Consider the following 6,000-nt stretch of genomic DNA (forward strand, 5'->3'; position numbering starts at 1 on the left):
CCTGCCGACTCCAACAAGCCCATAACCACAACGTGAGACAGGCCAAGAAGCGGCCAGTACATTTGAAATAAATAAGAAGAAATTAGTGAGTACAAGCCAGCACAGTTATCAGATGTCACACTGCTTGTAGCCCGCCAGTTTCACATACGCACCAAGAGACGCAGGGAATGAGATGCGAAGCACTGCATCGACAGCTTCGCGAAAGAATTCGCTTCGCATGGATTCCAAAATGTGCGTTGCATCTGCACAACTTCTTTCACATACACATACTTCTCGATCACATTGTAGCCGCAGACAGGAAACAAAATTCACTATACGCATGCCTCAGCGTAATGGCAGGAGAAATTTCGTTAGGCTTCAAGAAATCTAGGCCTACCGAGGTCAGGCGCGCACAATGCTAGCGACAGGCCCGCGTCGAAGCGGGAGATAAACATATCGTTCGGGACTACCAGACGACAGAGGGAAACGCCTTTCTTTCCTGTCTTTTTTTTATTTTTCTCCCGGTATCTTGTCTCATACAGAATGCGAAACAAAAGGAAGCTACGACCAATAGCAGACGGCTGCTTTGTGTTTTCCTGTCTGACTCACTACATGTGCGCTTTTAACTTGAGCGCTCGGTTCTCCCACGTGACTCGTCCTTCATGCTTGTGTTGTTGCTGTACTAATATATAAACGTTTCTCTTATTTGTTGTTTAAGTGTTTACCTATGGGTTATTTAAACGTGTCGTCTGTTGTCCTTACACCTTTCTTGTGTCTCTGCGCGCGCGTGTGTGTTTTTTTGCTACTTTTGCTTTTCTTACAAGTTCCTTCAGGTTGCCCGTGTTATAGATGCAGTTGGTGATAGTTGCTGGCCGGCCGTACTTGTTTCCTCATTTGGTGCCGGATAAATCAAGAGAAAGAAATGGGCATGGGCCGGACATGTAATGAGGAGGGAAGCTAACCGATGGTCATTAAGAGTTACGGACTGGATTCCAAGGGAAGCGTAGTAGGGGGCGGCAGAAAGTTAGGTGGGCGGATGACATTAAGACGTTTGCAGGGACAACATGACCACAATTAGTACATGACCGGGGTTGTTGGAGAAGTATGGGAGCGGCCTTTGCCCTGCAGTGGGTGTAACTAGGCTGATGATGATGATGAACCCGAAGCTAGCATTTCTTTTTTTTTTTACGTTGGCTATCTTCCTTGCTTCCTGCTCTTTTTCTCGTGTATATTTCCATTTTTTGGAAATATACACGAGAAAAACGAGCGACCGTGTATTGGTCTTCCCATGTAGTCCTGTTGTGTGTCCTTTTCATTGTTCAGTATGTCGATGTTCAACCCACTAACCCAAATGGTAACACTATTTTTTTTTCTCTAGCTCTCTGTTTTTCTCAGCGATCCAAGGGCTATCTTTTTTACCAACTGCACTTCACGGCACAGAGCACAAACTCTATTCCACATGAAACAAAATCAGATCACGTTTTATTTCTGGGCCCCAGAGAGAAGCACATTCGTAAACACACACACACACACACGCGAGAACGACTAAACGTGTTTGAGTAAAACATTATTAGCGCAGTAATTAAGGGGTTAATATATGGCTTTCTGAGCTACCTACAGTCGAAAGCGTGCTCCAGAATATGAAATTTAAAAAAAAACGCCATTATGGTCTTCGCATTAACTTTCCGGCGCTTCTATCGAAGTTTGGAGGTGTCAAATTGGGCTTATAAAAAAATGATACATCGCACTATGCGGGGTTATATAAGGACGTTTTTAGTGCCTATAGGAGGCGCCAGTTACTTCCCTTCTATGACACGATACGAGTGCTAAAAACTATTGCCGTAACAGAAGCACCGATCAGAAAACACACGCACAAGCACACACATACAGTGACGTCATTTCTACTGCTAAACGCATTTTGAAAACATAGATGTTCGTAAAACTGAACATTTTGCGGGCAGGTGCAAATGAGGTCCCCTTTTGAGTGACACATTTCAAGCGCTGCACAACACTCGCTAACACGGATGCAAGTGCCAGAGAAATACATAAACATAAGGAAATGCGTAGCCATGAATATGTGCTATCGCAAAACAAAAGAAAATAATAATAATAGAGTTGCTTTGAAAGCGTCTCGTAATTTCATTGCACATTTTTTCGTTCTTGGCTATTAGGATTTCGGGAAAGTCGGTCCTTTCAGTGGCCAAACTCTTCACGTTTCACAGCCCGTAAAAAAAAAAAAAAAGAGAAAGTAGCATATGTAAAGCGGCGCGAAACTTTAATGGCACCGCCGTTTTTCGAGCTAAATATAACCCCGACTGTGCCTGGCGGGTCTTATGCCTGCGGTCTTCTGTTTCAAAGTTTGAATTGCCATTTCCAGACGTAACGGTAGCTAGGCTGTCCCGAATCTCAATCAAGACTCCAGAAACGAATTCTCTGTTTGCAGAGCGACCTTTAATCCCGACCCGCATAACATACCTCGCGGCAATATGATCAAGGTATCGTTCGTGGAACACATTGACGTGAACGCACCTTAACACTTCACGTTCGAGGGCGCATGCAAACAGAGGGCTTAAAAAAACAAAACGTTCTCAACTGTATTCGTAGCATTTATGTTAAGGTCCCAATCCAAGCTTGTTGGTAAGGTAACATCCTTGAAGCGAACAGTGCAAAAGACGGGACAAACGAATGTGTTTGCCATTCGCTTGTCCTGTCCTTTGCTTTAAAGGTGCACCATTTACATTAAACTGCGAACAAAAAATAAAAAGAATAAAACCTTGCCTTGTTTTTTTTTTTTCGACAAAGTGATGTCCGTTTCCGTCTCACAGCAGCTTTCTTTTTTTCGCCTCGCTATATGGTAGTCGAGTTAATAACACCACGTTGTTAGGGGCCCTTTCAACTTCTTGCTGCATCACGCTGTGATGACAGATTGAAATTTATAACTCACACATTCCGGGCGCAGTTATAGCAAATCGAGTGAAATAAAACTGCCATTTTTCTCTTGTTCACCTCTACATTCAGCCTTTCCGCAGACTTCTGCAAATCAAAATGTCGTCTGCTACGTGACGAAACACTAAAAGCGAACGATGTATTACGAGTGCGTTGAAGAACACGTAGGATTACACGTAAAGGCCACCCAGATAAATGTTTGTACACGCTGAAATTCCGAACGAACTGCGCAGACGATTGCACGCCTATGCGATTCTTTTTTTTTTTTTCTTGCGCAACCAAGCCACGAACAGTTAGGATCTTAGGCGAGCGGGAGGAAGCTCACAACGTGACGCATAAGAACGTCGGGAGGGAGTCGACCTTGAAAGCGCAACAACTTTCGGCACGGCACGCCGCCGCCACGAAGAATAATAAATAAATCCAAATAACAAGCATCGTCAGACTCTTGAGGTGGCATGACGATAACGTCGCCCTCTGCGCTACATAACCCCGATAACCACGTTCCCAGACTTCGCGAACGCTTTCCGCACACGATAATCCGCGCCAGACAACATCGCGTTGGCACTGGAGAGTATAGATTTAGCACGAACACACACCTAGACGGGCACAATAGCGACACGAGAAAAAAAAAAAAAAAGGAGGCAATTCTTTCTCGCCTGTGCGTAACTGCGCTTCCCAGCTGTTGCGACAACATTGTCGTTCTTCTTAAGGCGACGGCAAAAAAAAAGCGCTTTTCTGTGCAAATTTCGAAGCCGGCGCGCAGGTCCTGTCGCCCGGCACAGGCAAAACTCGAGAGGTGAAAAGAAAGCTGCACTCCTTTTTTTTTTTTTGCATATAAGAATAGATACGAAAAGAAAACAAACAAACAAGGAAGGCAAGTTCAAGGAAATCGAACAACCCAAAAGACGGTGTAGACGACAGACACGTCTGTCTACAGTCTTCATTGCGCATCAAGTGCAATATACAGGAAGGACAATCTACGCAGAATGCGTAAGAACACCAATTCGTCACAGGACACTGCTGTCCTCACTGTGCTGTTCGATACCCTTCAACGCGACCAGCTAACAAGCACAGATCGGCGCACTCCTGCAAAGCAGGCAAGGATGCGCTCCAGGCAACTAACTCGCCGGGAATGGGAGCGTGCGGATTTCCTCGGCGATAAAATGCCGCGCCTACCGGTGCTCACTTTTCATTCGCGTTTCGCGCATACGCCGAGAATCCGGGTAACACGCCACACAATTAAGACAATTAAGCGGCAAAGTCGTTATCTCGAAGATAACAAGACAGACACACACACACGCGGTACCTCCTTCTGTCTCGATTCCAAACGCAACACGGTCGAAACACGCGAAACCGTTCGTTATTTCGAGTGTTACGATTCAACACGCCGGAGATCGTGCCCCCCCCCCCCCCCCGGGGTGGGGGAGGGGGGGTGCGAAATCGAAGTTACGCACCCAACCCAGCGCGCCGCATTCAGCGTATGGAAGGGCGCGCTGTTTTCAAAGCGACTTCGCGAACGGGGCGATTCGATCAGCGCGAAATCGCGGAACACAGCTGTCCCCATAGCTTTCGGTAAACTCGGCAGGAGGATCAACTTACCCGACCAACGACTGGATCAAAGCCGTGTCACCTCGTCGAAACTTCCTCCATGCGTTTCCGAGCCGTCGGGAGATCCGCAGCGGCCATGCGACGCCGGATTCCGGACGGTTAGTCAAGGCCGAGCGTTGAATCGGCCAAGAATCTTTCGCTCTCTGACACACCCTCGCAGGCACTTGCTGTTTCGATGCGGAGCGCGCTAGCTAGCTAGCGCTGGCGTCAACACCGAGCCCGTTGGATACACACGACTTGCGCACGCTGGCACGCATACACGCCCATAAACAAAACTACACACCGCGGGTCCGAACGACGCGGAACGAGGCTCGGCGCGGCTTCGAGCGCGGATTGTGGCTCGAAACAGATTTCTCGAAAACGAAACGGCGCGTCCACGCCAGTTTGGTGCCGCCATCTGTCGGAACCACCAGACAACCGATACGAAAGCGCGAATTACGATCTCGAGACGCATGAGCCCAGCGTTCCGTGTCTAGCTGTTCTGCTGTACCGTGGAAATGAACGCACGTACGTAAAATAATGGTTGGCCGGACTTTTTGGTGCAATACGCATGCTATTGCAAACAGCGCAAAAGATGGTAAACAGGGAACGGGAATAAGAACGGAGAAATCGTTTTTCTCGGCAACCACAGCACCGAATTTGATGAAGTTTGTTACATGAAACAGAAAAGTTATAATATTATGACTGCGAGAAGCCAATTTTTTTATTTAGGCCATCGATATCTTAAATAAAAATTGCTAAACATCAAACATATTCAGAAAGCGAAACTATCATGTTTAGAACTGTGTAACTCGGAAATGAAAAATTATATCACCGTTCTGTAAATCTCATTAAATAGTACATCTAAAGTGGACAAAGTCGATGCATTATACATGGCTCCTAAGAACATCCCTAATATATGAGTAGGACGATGCGAAAACCTTGTAAAGACTCACGTAAGTTCGCGTAAGAATTAAATTTCTCCATTTTGGATATTATAGCGGATTCAGTTTACAGAACAGCGATATCTTTTTTCGGTACATAGTTACGGATTTGTTAACTTCGTGCTTCATTTTATTCAATCTCAACAATTTTCCGCAATTTTTGTAAAATAATTCGGGCCCGAAATCAATATCCCGTTTACGAGAGTGACGATCATTTAACTTTCTCTCTCAAATGCAACAACTGTCGTTAAAATAGGTCCGTGAGTTATATCATACAAGTGGCACGTCTGCATTTAACGCGTATTTCAATAGGCGGCATCGGAGTTGGGTCCACAATTAAAGTATCCTCTTAATCTCGGTGCCATTTGCACCGAGATTAGCGTGGGAGATTTGCACCGAGTTGTTTGCAACAGTAAACGTATGAATGTTGTGCCGTCTTTTAAGGCGAGAATATGCAATGACAGCCGAAGCATGCACTGACAAATGCACCTCCGTCAAAGTCACGAGGCTTCGCACAATGGCGACATTTGGCAAAGAAGCCCGC

At 46.1% G+C, this 6,000-nt stretch overlaps 1 protein-coding gene across 1 annotated transcript in view; it reads right to left on the reverse strand.

The window, feature by feature from the left end:
• Pld (Phospholipase D) overlaps nt 1–4,844 on the reverse strand; it is a 170,937-nt gene extending 166,093 nt beyond the window's left edge. The window contains exon 1 of the mRNA XM_065439352.2: nt 4,525–4,844. The gene's annotated coding sequence lies outside the window, so the exon portion shown is untranslated. The remainder of the gene's footprint in view (nt 1–4,524) is intronic.
• Between the last annotated feature and the right edge of the window lie 1,156 nt (nt 4,845–6,000).

Source organism: Dermacentor albipictus, chromosome 10 (assembly GCF_038994185.2).
Source record: "Dermacentor albipictus isolate Rhodes 1998 colony chromosome 10, USDA_Dalb.pri_finalv2, whole genome shotgun sequence".
Lineage (NCBI taxonomy): Eukaryota > Metazoa > Arthropoda > Arachnida > Ixodida > Ixodidae > Dermacentor > Dermacentor albipictus.